The following is a 15451-nucleotide window of genomic DNA, read 5'->3' as shown; positions in this document are numbered from 1 at the left end:
CTCTCTCCTTTATCTTACCAGGCAGGTGTCCTTTTTTTTGGGACTGAATAGACTTTTTTTTTTAATGGTTTCTAGTCTGTGTTCTTTCACTGCCCTTTTATGAGTCAGTTTTTCACAGAGTTGGCTGTCACAGTGCAGGAAAGATTCGGCCAGAGCTTGAAACAAGGAGAAATGGGTGGCAGTTTTAGGACCTGTACTATCATATTTTGGAACACCAGGGGGATTATTAGAAGTAATATTATTATAAAGTAATGTTAACCTAATAGTTGGGTTATAATAATCCTTATTAACAATCTTTGGTTATTCTAAGTCAGTAATTTTCCTTATGAGATAATATTTACTTTCATCTCCATAAATATAATAGTCATGCGGCAGAACTAGTAACAGCTAATGATGAAAGAACAATTCCCTGTGTGTATAGACTTTGTTTTTTTTTTTTTTGTTTTTTTTTGTGAACTACTTTTTGAAATATGTTGAATTATAACAGCAGTATTGTTGGTATCAGGAATTGCCTTGAGCAGCGACACCATTTGGTAACTGTTGACATGGCAACAGCCCTACTTCCCAGTATTCCTTTGGTCCAAATCCCAACTCCTTGTGGGAATAGTTATGTCATATACCAAATGAAAGGCAGACTTCTTCTGCCCTCATGCTCTCTCTTCTCTTCATTCTTTTCTCTTCTTTCTCTTGCCCTTTCCCTTGACTTGTTCTCCCATTAAATTTCACCAAGTGGAACTGTGTTAGTTTTGTGTGCTCTATTTGGATGGGTGTGGTGGGTATTTTATTACAACGAGATTTTAATAACAACAAGTATGATAATTTAAGAGCTTGGAAATCAGACTGACTGGAAATAAATTCCAATTTGGGCACGTACCAGGTGTTGAACTTATATTACTAATATACAAGTTGTGGGTGATAGTAATTTTTCCCTATAGTGTTGTGAGAATTAATCTAACTCCTTGTAAACTTCTTGTGTTTTATTACTTATCAACAACATTGGGTAGTAGTAGCCATTGTAATTGTTTCATTAAGTAAAATTTGTAGAGTTGTGCAGAATGGAGTTTATCAAAGCTAAATAGGTGAAACTACACATAACTAAATTGTATAATCAGATTTATCTTATAAAATTATAATCTTAAAGGAAGAAGGTTAGAATGTAGAATAGGAAATAATGCTATGCTATTGTTAGAAGTGATTGAACATTCTATCAGAAAACTGAAGAAATGGAAATTCATCGATTAAGGTGGAGTTCAGTCCATAATATATTCTATATTATGTTAACATTATTCTTAAATGTGATTTTTTAAAATTGACTAACTATGTTTTTAATGAGAAGAATTAGTTTGGGTTTGAATGCTCTTTTTTTCCATTTAGGCAATATGTCAGTATTGAGGGCACCCAGACATCAGAGCTCTGGAAGGCATGTTGATACTGTTTTCTTCTTTGTCTCCTGGGTGTAAGAAGTATAGCAGATCTTAAAGATCTGTATTCTTGTTTGTTTAAAAAAATTGACACATGAGAGAGAGAGAGAGAGAGTGAGTGTCTGTGTGTCTGTGTGTCTGTGTGTGTATCTGAAATGATAACAATATATTCTTTGGAAAGTATTTTGTTCTTTCTCAATTAAATTTATTCATTTGTTCAAATTGGCTACCCTTTATTATCACAGGTATAGGAAAATTAGAATAGTACTGCTTTAGTGTACGTTGAAATATACAGAGAAGAGTATCTTAAATTGAGGACTCCGTTATCTCACATAGATGAGAGTTTCTGGATATTTTCTATATCTTTTTATTGCACATTAAGGGGAATTTGCTGCTATACTGTGTCTTCAGACTTTCTCTTCTGTTCAAATAACTCCTCCCTTAATGTAGGTAAACATACTAACTTCTGGGTTTTGGATAATTCTGTATCATTGAGTTGAGTCAACTGGGCAGTCTGCTTTGCAAATGAAATTTCAGGTTTATGTGTGTACTACTTACTGGTATTAGAAGCATTTATTTAGCATTTTTCTTTAGTTCTTTCTGGACAAGATAGCTACATTTGCAGTTTCATTTGAAAGTCAGTTTTTCTCTTATGTGAAAATACTAGAAAATTCTAGATTACCAGCAAGACTTTATTTTGTTCTGGATAGTTTGGACTCAGCTCTGAAAGGGATTTTTTTGAATGTAAAGGAATTGATTTTAGGCTAGGGACACTTACCTTCTGGTCTATTGTTCTTTTGTCTGGCTTATGTAGTGAGGCAGGAGAGCTTGTGTGTTCTATGTTTCTTTGTTCTGAGCAACCTGCTCTCAAAATCTATTTATACCTACTTATACCAGAATTACAAAAGTCTGATTGTAGTTTTTTGTCTCATTTTCTTCTCCTACAATCTGAACCTGGTATCCGAGTTGCCTGTTTTTCATTGTAAGAAACCAAAGGCCACAGAAAACTGACTCTGCTGCTGTTAGATTGAGTCAGTTCATCAAAGCCATGTTTGGTGGAGCAAGCTTTTAATCCTAGCAGGTGAACTTCTATGAGTTCCCGGCCAGGCTGGTGTACATAGAACACCTTTTCATCCTGATACTAACACCCAGCTGGAGTGGCATTATTACCAGAATAAACTGAAAGGAAAAGCCGGTGCACATAAGTTCTTTAAAGCAATAGTCCTCCCATGGATGGTCTCTGAATGTTGGTGTTGGTGTTGGTGCATTAGAAGTAAAATTAGAATTGGAATAATTAGCACTTTGAAGGCTTTAAGAATGCTAGTGACTGTAGAGAGAGTATCTTGTGTATTTGTATGGATATATCACCTTTCAGTTAAAAAAAATTATGGCCTATAGGAAAGGGTAGAATAGAAGGTGGGACATCCAGGAGGCAGAAAGAATTCTGGGATAGAGCCAGGTTGGAGAGATTTGCCCTGGAAAACGTGACCAGACAGACTCGTGGTTCCTGAGCACAGGTAATGAGCCACATGGCGGAATGTAGATTTGAGTAAGTGGGTTAGAATTTGTCAGAGAAGAGTCTAGCTCTATGGCCAAGGTATTTGTTAATATATTTTGAGTCTCTGTCTTATTTCTGGGAGCATGGGGCTTGGAGGAAGAACCGGGTCCAAACTTCTACAAGTGACAACATGAATCGAAACAAAATCGAAATCTGAGCAATGACCAGTGTATAGTTTTGGTTACTGGAACTGGAGGATGATGTTCACCTGGAACTCAATCCCAATTTAGGTTGGGAGTGAAAGCATGATTTTTTCATATTAACTAGATGAGCTATTAGCGATGTGGCTTATGTCACCATGCAGACACTAAAGTTTAGGTTCTTCAGTATTTTTTAGAACTTAAAAGCAGACACCATGGTACCTAATCTCGGCTTTCAGGAGATGACACCAAGAGAACAGAACTTTCAAGGGAAGGCTACAGAGCAGGGAACCCCAGCGCAAGGAAAGACACAAGCACTATGGTAACCAGAGTCTAAATGCCTCATTTGACTGAGCTGGTTTCTTAGAAAAAATATTTCCGTAACTCTGTTGGAAAATTAGTCTCTTTACAATCACAAGATCTTCATTTGTTTTACTACCCTGCATTACAGTTCCAAAGAAATTGGCAAGTCTTTCCCATTGGTTTCCTTGTAGAATAAATTATAAAACCACAAATATTAAAAAAAAAATCATTGTTTTAGAAACACATTAACGAGAAGAAAGACATATAACAGAGTAGAAAGGATCTAGATTTTGGTTTTATCCCAGTTACTTCTGTTTCCTGTTTTGTCAGATTTAAAAAAAACAATGGTTATTTTAGAAACGACCCTGTTGAGGAAAAACAGAATCTGGCCATCTGGATTTCTTTTCTGGAATTAGTCTTTCTTGGTTGCCATCATCTGCTTACACGGTCCACCAGGAAGGGTGATTGTAGACACATATTTATAATTTATATGTGTATCAGTTTTTCAAGTTTTCTAGGGCTCTTATTAGCTGTTAAATGTTATCGGAAAATTTTGAGATTAGTGATTTGTGTCAGTAGATCTTGGGATAACTTCCTGAGCTATTTGAGTCTTTTTTTGATTGCTTGTGGTCAGTTTCTTCAGCATACTTGTGTACCATGTTGCTTTTCCTTTCTGAATTTCCTACTTCGTATTATTAAACAGATAGAAATTTAAGTTCTAGAAAGCAAGGGACGTGTAACTGAAGGAAGTACACAGTACGTGTCCCATGCTGAACACTAAGAAAATACTTAGTGAACATCTGTCAAAATGAGGGGAAAAAAAACTGTTGTGCATGTTTGTTGGTGTTTCTAAGTTCCTTTGTTGCTCAGTCTGGTGGGTAGACTCCAAGTCAGCTGCTTGTTTTAGTAGTCTGCATCTAGATTTTGACCTGGGTAGGTGCTTGTTCTTTGAAAATAGCAGGAAACTAATCTTCTTTTGTCTTGCTTTCCATCACTGGCTGGCCAAGCATGGTTTTGCAGCAGAATATTTTCTTTGCTTACTTAATTAGCTTCATCTTATTAGCCACTGGAGTTTTAAAATATTTAACATCCTTTTATAATTCATATCTTTTTCATTTCTTTTGGATGGGCCACCGGAAGTCAAATACTAGAGGAAATGTTTAAGTTCCACAAAATGAAATATTCCTTTCCTTTAAAAAAGTGGTCATAATACTTTGATACTATATTCTTGTTTTAACTTCATGACATTCATTTTTGTATCTTAAGGTCTTTGACCCATTTGGAGCCTGTAAAAGTATTTGATAGATATAAAATGACTAGATTGTCTTTTACTAAATTTACAGCCAAACCTGTGCCTAAAACTCCTTTTCCAATGCCTTTCTTCTACTTTTTTTCCAATACCACATTCTCCGTGAGTCATTATTAGACATCGCACAAAAATTAAATGTACAAAGAGTCATTTTAGAAATTAGTATCTTTGACTTCTACACATTAGCTCTATAAAAATCAGGTCTAATATTGACTTGTATTGTTAGATGAAGCATCTTTCGTGTTTTTTGGAAACTGATTTCTTGTTCCTTATACTAAGAAATTAGGTCAATGTAACCAGAGCATTTGATCCATCTGTGACTTCCTTTGTGTGCTGTTTCCTGAATCATCTCTTTGATGATTCCGTTTAGACCTATTTAATCTCTGCACATGTTTGGGGCCTTTTACAAACCCTTCCTGGATTCCCAGGATGTAGATGTTTTCTACCCTGTTAGCAACTTTACTTTTCATTCTACAAGAGCAACAATTTAAATTCTATTAGTCACATTCTGACTCTCAGTGATTACTCTTTCACAATTTTGTGTCTTGGTCTCTGATTTCTCCAACTATTCCTCCACATCCTTTCTCCATGTGCTTGTCTAGTTTGCCCTCCACTGAGGACCGTGTATCCTTGCATTTCCATGAATCTCAGATAGAGTAGCTCACTCTGCTTGTGGAGAGACCCATGCACTCTGCTGCACTGTGGAACAGGTCAGCTAGCCCAGTGAAGAGGAACACTATGGTGTTGCCTCTCAGGCCAGGGCAGTGGGGGTGCATGGCCAATACTCAGTGGTCAAACATGAACTTTGCATAATTTCCAAGTGAGACTCTTATTTTAAAAGTCCTTAAAATATAAAGGTAATGCAACTTCCTTTTAAAGCTTAATTCATGGTTGTAACTTTGGAATATAATATATCATGGCTGTTGTCTTTGTTTAGTGGCATTTTCTGTTGGATTGTTATTGATGACACTTAAATTCTTGCAGATTAAATAGTGGACTGTTGTGAAAACACTGGATAATCTGCTCAGTTTGTCTTGAGTTTGTAAGAATGTGACATGTACTTACATTTTACCAGAAGCCATAGCTATGGGTGCTAGGATCTGAAAATATCTGTATGGGCTGTGTATTAGGTAAAGATGTTGATGGTTATTGGTCAGATAAGGAAAAGTTATTGGTGGGGTTGTATTTAAATGCTCCCTACATACTGGCTCCCAAGATCTGGAAGCCCTGAGGAGCAGATCCTCAGGTACCCCAAGTGATGCTTTGTAAACTTTGCTTCTTAGTTTAACTCATCAAAAATGGATAGAGTCTGTGATTAGGGAATAGAAGAAGAAAGGTGGGACTTAAGGATGGAGTGGAGGGTCTCAAGAGAGAGGAGAATGGGGAACAAGAGAGGAGACCAAGGGAGGAGGAAACCACCATGTAAGGAGATGGACCCTGAGCATATGGCCTGGAAAAACAGCAAGTAACAAGGGACATTATGGCATGGAAATAGGTTAGTATAGCTCTAAACCTGCCCTATTAGGCTTATGACCTGTAAATAAAGTACCTGGATTGTGTGTCTTTTATTTGGACTAGTTAGAGTAAATTCCTTTTGTAATTGGTGCCCTTGAGTCTGAGATTAAGTCTCATGCTCTACTGAAATGAAGTTAGATATTATACTGTGTATTTCTGGTGGTGCAATAACTTTGCAGTTTTTCATAGAGTATTGAGGTGTTTCAATATGTGTGAAAAAGAGGCAGTGAGTAGTTTTTTTAACTATGTGCTACTGCAGTGTACACAGAATAGCTTTGTTTGGAATTAGCTAAAGTGATAGGTTTGGGTCTTGCTTTACTAACAGTGTTGTTTGTAGCAGAAAAGGTTCTATAACAGCACACATCATGCTTAACCTAATAATATTATCCAGAAACAATGACCAATTTCTTTAATATACTTACCCATTATTAATGGACTTCTTTATGGTTCAGGTGCCGGGCACATTTATACATCTGGGTGAGATTGCAAATTTGGTTTGGATATTACAAATGCTGATAAGGTGTTTTTCTATCGATACTGGAATAATGTTCTGTAAAGCAGTTACTACTGACAAAAATTGAGCTCAGGTTTTTTAGTTGAAGGTGCACTTGTTTCATGACAAATAGAAAATAATGCTGTTAGACTGTTTTTACCTGTGTGTAGAAAAACTTTAATGTTTAAGATAAAGTGTCATTATAGTATATAAAAATATTTACATAATGTGCATATATTTGTGTGTGTGTGTTTGTGTGTGTGTGTGTGTGTGTGTGTGTGTGTGTGTGTGTGTGCGCGCGCACGCATTTATTGATGGATGTAGTGTATAGATGAGATCATCTAGTTACACTGACTTAGTATCTGGATATGGGAAACAGGGAACCAAACTTTCTAAAAATGATTAGTAAGTTTTTGTTTAATCAAATGGCTGGCAGAAACTTGAAATTTCTTTAACATATTAGTTTTAAGTTCTATAGAAAGTTCTTTTAGGAAAGAAAAAATAACCATTCCAAGAAAGTTCTTTTTGTTTTTCCAATTATAGTGAGCTGCATTGTTCTCCTAAGCAAGGAGGTGGACTTCATCCTTCTTACCACTTTCATCCTTGCCTACCCCAGGGACTGTGTTACAATGTAACAGGATGGTTTCCATTTATTAAAACATGATACCGTGAGTTCATTGTGACGTGCTTTAGTCTGAACAGTGCTGAAGAAAAAAAAAAACAATTTTATTAGTTTTTGTACTAAGTATAGAAATAATGGCCATTCATGCAGGTGTTTGGAACCTAAATATTTGCACCTGAAAATAATAGAAACCATATTTCCTTAATAAAATTTAAGGAAAATCTGTTTTAACATAATGATTAAATCTTATTTTATTGCAGACCTAATATCAGATTAATCAGTGAGTAAGAATCCCGATTCTACGCAAAGAAATTGATTCTGTTTTGCTCAAGAGATGAAATTGCTTCTTGTGGCCATGAAGGCAGGTATGGAGAAGCTAAGTGAGTTCTATTTCTTAATGGATAGTTGATTTTTTTTTATATTTTTAGAAAGAGTAAGCCTCGCAAGTCAGTTCTATAATTTCCACATATGAAATATATATTACAAAGGAAATATTTTAGTCTGAGTCCTTCATCTATACTACCATGTAAAGAATTTTAAATAACATAATAGTCCCTAGTGATTCTCCAGTGAAAACCAAAATAATAATAATATTAATATTAATAATAATAGACATTGTCATTTTTATCTTCCATCTGGTATAAAATGGTAAGAAATTGAAAGCTACATTTCTCTTTTCCTTTTTCTTTTTTTATTTGAATGGCATTGGCAGGGCCTTATTTGTCAGTCTTTACAAATAAGAAAAACACACCTCACAACAGTTCATAACTGCAGTTCTGGGCAGTCCGTCTCTTCCATCAAGTCACATCCATCAAGAAATACACAGAAAATTAAGCTGAAACTCGATTTTCTTCTAAATTAAAAGTAAACGATTTTCTACCATTGCTGGTGATCAATGTTGGCATCTGTGTGGTGCGTAAAATGAGGCAGGCAGCCGTTGGGCATCAGTGCTTAAAGCTATTGATGGGGGTGGATCCAGACACCTATGGAGATGCTGCCACAGGCAGCCAGCGACTAGAGATGTTACTCAACAGACAGTTTTCTGAGGGAGCAAAGCTTAAGTTACTGGGGGGTTGGCACTCTCTATGACAAGCGAAAAACCTATGAACTCTTAACTCCTTGGCGTCAGTGAGAAAGACCAGGGAAGAGAGAAAATTCAAACACACACACACACACACACACACACACACACACAAAAACACACAAACACACACACACACACACACACACACACACACACACACAGAGTTTATGTTAGAAGGAACAGTGTTCCAGCCCATCATACACAACAGATCCACATAGTTGATGGATGCCCTAACCCTTGTGCTTTATTCTTTGTTCTATCACTTATATATCCCAGCCAAATTTTTCAAGCATCATTAAATTGCAATGTAATTGTTTTAGTTTTCTTCTAAATAAAGACAGGAGTATTATTTCATTATTTATTCTTAAAAAGTATCCTTAAAAGACTCACAGATCTAACCACTTATATAAATATCAGTCATATCTACTTTAAATCCTCAGAATGAGTATCTACTCAAGAGCAATTTTTAATAAATCTCATCAGGAAGCTGAGGGCAAAAATGTGTATAAGAAATCAATTGTTAGTGCCAGAGATGTTGGCCAGTGAGTGAATTTTCCCATAATTCTTAGATTAGGAGGAACATGCTGGCACTGAACAGAGTAGAAATCCATAACAGCATAACAGCATCAAGTCCTCAGGACACATAGCTCTCGGGACACATAGTCCTTGGAGCTGTCACACTGAGTCGCACCCACACGACTGTGGTAATGGGGGGGGGGGTGCATACTAGATCCTATCTCCATTTTAAACTTGATACTTAAATGGTTTATTTTATTTACATGAAAAATGCATGAAGCTTGGGATTTGCTTCTCAATAACTTGAGAGGTTTCTTAGTTGTTTGTAGTTCTCTGTGGTGATGTGAATGTTAGGAAAATCCCAGAAGCCACTGAGTACTAACAGAGTATTATTTATTCTTCTGCTCTTAGCAAGAGGGCAAGAAACACCTGTAGCTGTTTCTTAAGCAGGAATATGTTCAGTGAATTTCTTTAGTGTTTTACAGTTTTCATGGCACACATTCCTTTGTCATATTTAGTTCAAGTATTTTGTTGTTGTTTTGTTTTGTTTTAGTTTCTTGAGAATAGTATTGTCCCCTTGCTTTCTGTGTTTGTCTTTTGTATATAAAAAGGATACTGATTCCTGTGCTTTAACTTTGTGTTTTTCAACTTTTATCAATATTTATCAGCTCTAGGAGTTTTTTTTTTTAAGATTTAGTTTTTATGTATAGAATCTTAAAACCTGAAAGTAAACATATATTGATTTCTTCCCTTCTCATTTGTATTTGCTTCATTACCTTGACTTGTTTAATTGCTTGACCTAACACTATAAGAAGTTTGTTGAGAAGTGAGAAGAGTGAACATCCTTGTCTTGGTCCTGATTCCAACACAAATACTTTGACTTCTTCTCTCTTATGAATGACTTTTGCTGTATATTGCCTTTATCAAGTTGAGGTAAATCCCTTGTATCTCTATTCTCTGCAAGACTTTCATCTCAAATTGAGGCTGTATTTTATCAAAGGTCTTTTATGTTTGCAATAGGGTGGTACTTGTACTTATGTGGTAGATTATGTTAATTCTCATGTATTGACTCTTTCCTCCATCTCTGGGATGAAGTTGCCTTAAGCCTAATGGGAAATCTGTTTGTGTTAATGCATTTGGTTTACACGTATTTTATTAATGCCTTGTGCACGTATGGTCATCAGAGATGTTGGTGTATGACTTTCTTTTTTGGTTGTTTGGTTTCAGCATCAGGATTAGACTCCCAGTAAATGTTTTCTAACTGTTTTTGGAATATCTTACCTTTTAAGCTTTGAGAATGTGGTGGCCGCCATTTTCATTCTTTTCTTCCCCTACCTTTATATCGGCTCAAATAGGATTCAGGAAGTAATATTGACTTATTGTCAATACAGATTACAATACTGTGCACACTCAAAAGGTATACTTCTTGGTTCTGAACCATGAATGATCTTGGTTCCATTACTATAGGGCAGCTGATAGAAGCTGAGGTAAGGTTATTGGGCAGTATCACTAGAGAGGCTGTAATTGGCAATTGTGAATTAGTTTAAGGGGTATACTGCATAGCTAGCAGTCTTTAAAGTGACCAGGTTGGGTGCCATAAGGAGTTGGTACACCAAGGTCAGGGTCTGAATCAAAAAGCTAAATGACAAGTTAGTACCATTTGTGAGGGGGGGATGTCAAGGACGTAAGGACCCTGGAGGAGTGTTTGATTATTTCTCCTATTTTTCTGATATCTAGATTTTGAGAAATTGGACAAAATTTCTCTAGATGTGGATAGTACTCACTGAAGACCCTGCTTGGTTTTTACATTAGAGTTTACCAACAACTCCTGTTTTCTACCTGGGATTCCATGGGTCTGGTATATAGAAGAACAGGGTCTTGCATTGCTGACAGAAGTGATTGGTCCTTGATCCTAACATATGTATCTGGAACGACCAATGTGGGCAGCCCCCATATTTGTCTGGCCATTTTTTGCAATCATCTTTTGTCTGGTCAAAGAGGAAGCAGACAAAGAGAACATAATATGTAGAAGGAATGACAGATATAGGGATGACAGTAAATTTGGATTGGCTCCCAGCATGGAGCAGTTTCCTGATCCTATTGGGAAAGTCTGTTTGTTATCAGTGGGGATTCCTTGAACCTCAAATCTCTAGATGTAAGTGATACTATGGATGGAAACGATCAGATGAGAAGCCCAGGTCTAATCCAGTGGAGTGGAGCACAGATGCTAGAGTGGAGTCTCATTCTTCTGGGATTGGGGACAAGGTGGGTGGTCTCAACATCTTGTGGAGCTTAAGAGAGCAGGGTCCATGAAGGGCCCTACCATTTAGGAGAGACAGCTAAGAGCTGCTGATCTGGAGGGGACAGAAGAACTTGGTCTCAAATGTTGATAGGTAGTGGACAGGAGACAGCGTGTGGCCTTAGTCAGTGTTGGTCAGTAGAGTTCCATAGGAGAGAAAGGGGGTGACAAAGTAATGGGGTAAGTCAATGGTCTAGGAGGGGAGCGCATTTACTTGAAAGACCAGGAATTAGTACTGACATCGATACATGAGTTTGAAAGGTGAGACAAAAAGAGGTCACTTGGGAAGAGCTTGTAGCCTAAAATGGGCCAGAGGTAGGAGTTTTGCCCAATCGAAGTTCCTGTGACAGTTTGACAAGAGTGGTTTTTAGGGAGCAGTTAGTTCTTTCTACCTTACCTGAAGATTGAGGGTGGTATGGAATATGAAAATGCCAGGTGATGTCTAGGGCCTTAGACAGAATTTCAGAAATTTGGGAAGTAAATTCGGGACCATTGTCTCACTGACGGTATGAAAATTGGGGATGATCTCTTGGAAGAGGAGCTCAGAAACTGTCTGAACCCTTTTGTTAGTTGTGTGATATGCCTCCACCCACCCCAAGAATGTGTCAATCAAAACTAGGAGGTACTTGGCACATTTGGCATGTGGGTAAAGACAAGTTGCCAGTCAGTTCCAGGAAGTGAACCTCTGCCTTGTTGGGTAGAAAAAGGGGTGCTACAATACCAGAGGTTGAAATCTGACACTTGACAGACTTTGGAAGAGGCAGTGATGGATTTTAAGAAACTTAAGTCCTTAGGAGTAGGCTTCAGGTGGGTTTTAACAAAATAAGACAATGCCTTGCTGTTAGGATGAAAGATGTGGCCAAAATAGGACAGAATTTGATGAGTGTTAGGAAGTGAGAGTGGGGATGTGGGTTGCAGTGTAAGAATGTCCTGGGGAGGGTGAGACATGTGTAGGCACCTACGGGCCGCAGCTCTGGCTGCCTCTTCAGCTCCCTTGTTTCCCTTGGAGACAAAAGAGTCATTCGTCAGGTGGGATCGGCAGTGGACAAACCCAATAGCTGTGTGGAGATGGGAGGCCTTTAGCATGGCCATAATTTGGTTTGCATTAGTTACTGATCCTCCTTTAGTCATAAGTACCCCATGCTCCTTCCAGTTAGTGGCATGGGTCAGGATGATATGGAAAGCATGTTTAGAATCTGTGTAGATGTTGAGGGTTTGTCCCTGTGCCAGTTGAAAGGCATGGGTAAGGACTACTACTTCAGCCTGTTGATTGGTGATATGAGCAGGAAGGGCCTGTGCCTCAGTGTCTGACACTATGGGGCAGCTGGCTCTTATGGCTCCTTCTTGTAGAAAGGAGCTTCCATCTGTATACCATGTATAGATGGTCTGAGGCAAATTGCCCTCCTGTATGTGTGAAGGGTGAGGTAATAATTCCTCTAAGGTTTTAGTGCAGGGGTGAGATAAGGAGTGGTTAGTATTTGGTGGAGAAAGAAGATTGGAAAGGCAGGTGTGATTGAAAGGTTAGTGTGGAGTCTTCTATTAGTGCTACCTGAAGAGAAAGAACCTTGGAGGGAGGTAGATTCTGTAAACCTTTGAAAGGTAGGAGCTGTGACATGTTATAAGAGGAGAAGACCATTATAGGCAACCCAAATGTTAGGTTTTCTTATTCTTCAATAAGGAGTTCAGCAGCTGCTAAGGTACAAACACAAGGTGCCATCCCTGCATGGTTAGATCTAGTTTTTTTTGACAGGTATGCTACAGGTACAAAGGAGGGTCCCAGTTGGTGACCTAAATTCCCAAATGTTGGTATCAGGAACTGCTTTTACCTCCAGCAATGTTGTCATCTGGTCACCTGAGCATCTGCTGTCAAGGCAACGGTCATCCATTTCCAGCATACATTTCATGTTACAGTCACACCACATTTCACATAAAAGGCAGATCCTTTCTGCCCTCTTCCATTCTCTCTCCTCTCTTCCCTTTTTCTCCTCTCTTTCTCTCCCACCCCTCTTCACCCCTTGGCCTTTGTCTCTACCATTCCAATAAACCTCTCCACGTAGAGCCCTTTGGCCTGGTGTGGTTTGTCCAGACGTGAGCCATAGAGCCTCTCTGTAAAAGACAATGTAAAAGGTGGTATGTGTATGGCTACTTAAAAAGACAACCAAAAGCCATCAGTGGCTGAACAAAGAGGAAAGTGAAAGGAAATGGATTCATTGGATTTCAATCAACCTGATAACATTTTACATTTTATGTCCAGGTTTGGTGCCATAGGAGAACAGCCTATAGTATAGTTGGTGACCTCCAAAGGAGCTGGGAGTTGGGTTGAATCTTGTGAAAAGATCAAATACAGAGAACTCATTCTGAACCGTACACAGATCCCATAGGATGCTTTATGCTAAGAAATATAATGTCAGTGCTGGAATATCGATATTGGTTAAAACTTAGACTTTAATACCAAAGTACTCATTTTGGTTCAAACTGAATTTGAACACCTGCAGCGTGAAATACCGAAGAGGGCACCATCCCATATTACCCCATGTACCAGCAGGTCACATGGCACCAATGGGTCATTTGGCCCTGGTGGGCTGTTCTCATCTTGACAGACTTTCTGGCCTGTAGCTCCAGAAATCTCTTCACCCAATTAGCTATGTCACCTTAGAAAGTCACTACCATGACAAACCTCAGATTCGAGCATCCAAATTTATCGGCTGGCTGGGTGGTGGGGGTGGGACTGGGGCTGTAACTATCTCTGGAAATCAGTTGAGAAGCTGTGTGAAGGCAAAGACTTAGTTCAGCTCTTCCTTCACTCCTTCATTGGAGTCCCCATGGAGTCCGATGGTTAGCTTCAAGCATGCTTGTCTAAATCAGTGAGGTTCTGGCAAAGTCTCTCAGGAGACATCCACATCAAGCTTCCATCAATAAGGACTTCTTGGCATCAGCAATACTGCCTAAGTTTGGTGGCTGCATATGTGATAGATCCCCAGATGGGGCAGTATCTAGATGGCCTTTCCTTAAGTCTCTGCTCCACTCTATGTCCCTATATTCCGCTCCCTCTTGAGTATTTTGTTCCCCCTTCTAGGAAGGACTGAAGTGTACACATTTTGTTCTTCCTCCTTCTTGAGCATCATATGGTCTAAGAATTGTATCTTGGTTATTCCAAGCTTTGGACTAGTTAGTATCTACTAACTGTGTTAATTCACTCAGGATGATATTTCCTAGTTCTATCCATTTGCCTAGGAATTTCCTGAAGTCATTGTTTTTGAAAGCTGAGTAGTACTTCATTGAGTAAATGTGCCACGTTTTCTGTATCCATTCCTCTGTTGAAGGGCATCTGGGTTCCAGCTTCTGGCTGGAGGGCCTTTGCACTAGAATGCTTCCAGTCTGATGTCTCTCTCTCAGACATGCTCAAAAGTTTTTGTCCTGGGTGATTCTAGAATCCCATAAATCTGGATATAATATTTTGTGTAAAATTACGGAAGCATTTTAATTAAATTAAAATAAAGCAAAAGTTAAAACTATGGATAAACTCTCTTCCAGCTTAATTTTTTCTTGGTTATTATCAGTATCTGAGATACCTGCTGGGTGACAACAGCAAATTAAGAATTACCCTGCAGTCCCTTAACCATTTTCTATGTATCTGTGGTGTTGTGTGTTGTAAGAATGTTGATGGATGTGAGTGTGTGGTGCATGCCTGTAACTGTGTGGCTTTACCCATCTGTGCATGTGTTTTTGGAGTTCTGAGAAGGATTTCAAGCGTCTTCTTTAGTGCTGTTCACTGTTCTTGACATGAGTTCTCTTGTTGAACTAGAAATTCAGTGTGGGATTGGAGAACTGGTCAGCGAGGCCTCAGGATTCAGAGGTAATAGTTATGTGTAGCTATCCCCTATGCCTGGCATTATGTATACATGCTGAATATTCACACCCAGGTCCATATGTTTCTACCCACTGAGCAATTTCCCAGTCCTAGAGTGGTGAATGTTTGCTTAAGATTTGATAACAGACCTTAATTGTTTTCTGTTTTTGCTTTCGTTTGTAATTTTCCATAGGTAACTCTGCAGGTGGATATTATAAAACACACCTGAATAGACCAGAAAATAAAAATAAGAGTAGATGCATTACAATCAATTCTATAAATCGTATTTTGCATACTTACCTTGTGAAGCACAGTTGATATTTCTGGGTTTGCCTGTTATA

General features: G+C 38.3%; 1 pseudogene; it reads right to left on the bottom strand.

Moving 5' to 3' along the window:
• LOC148006206 (polyubiquitin-C-like) overlaps positions 1-15451 on the bottom strand; it is a 1402189-nt pseudogene that overhangs the window by 520516 nt on the left and 866222 nt on the right.

Source organism: Rattus norvegicus, chromosome 4 (genome assembly GCF_021556685.1).
Source record: "Rattus norvegicus strain SHRSP/BbbUtx chromosome 4, alternate assembly SHRSP_T2T, whole genome shotgun sequence".
In the NCBI taxonomy this organism is placed as follows: domain Eukaryota; kingdom Metazoa; phylum Chordata; class Mammalia; order Rodentia; family Muridae; genus Rattus; species Rattus norvegicus.
The sequence above is the reverse complement of the archived record's forward strand: the minus strand, read 5'-3'. Positions and strand labels throughout refer to the sequence as shown.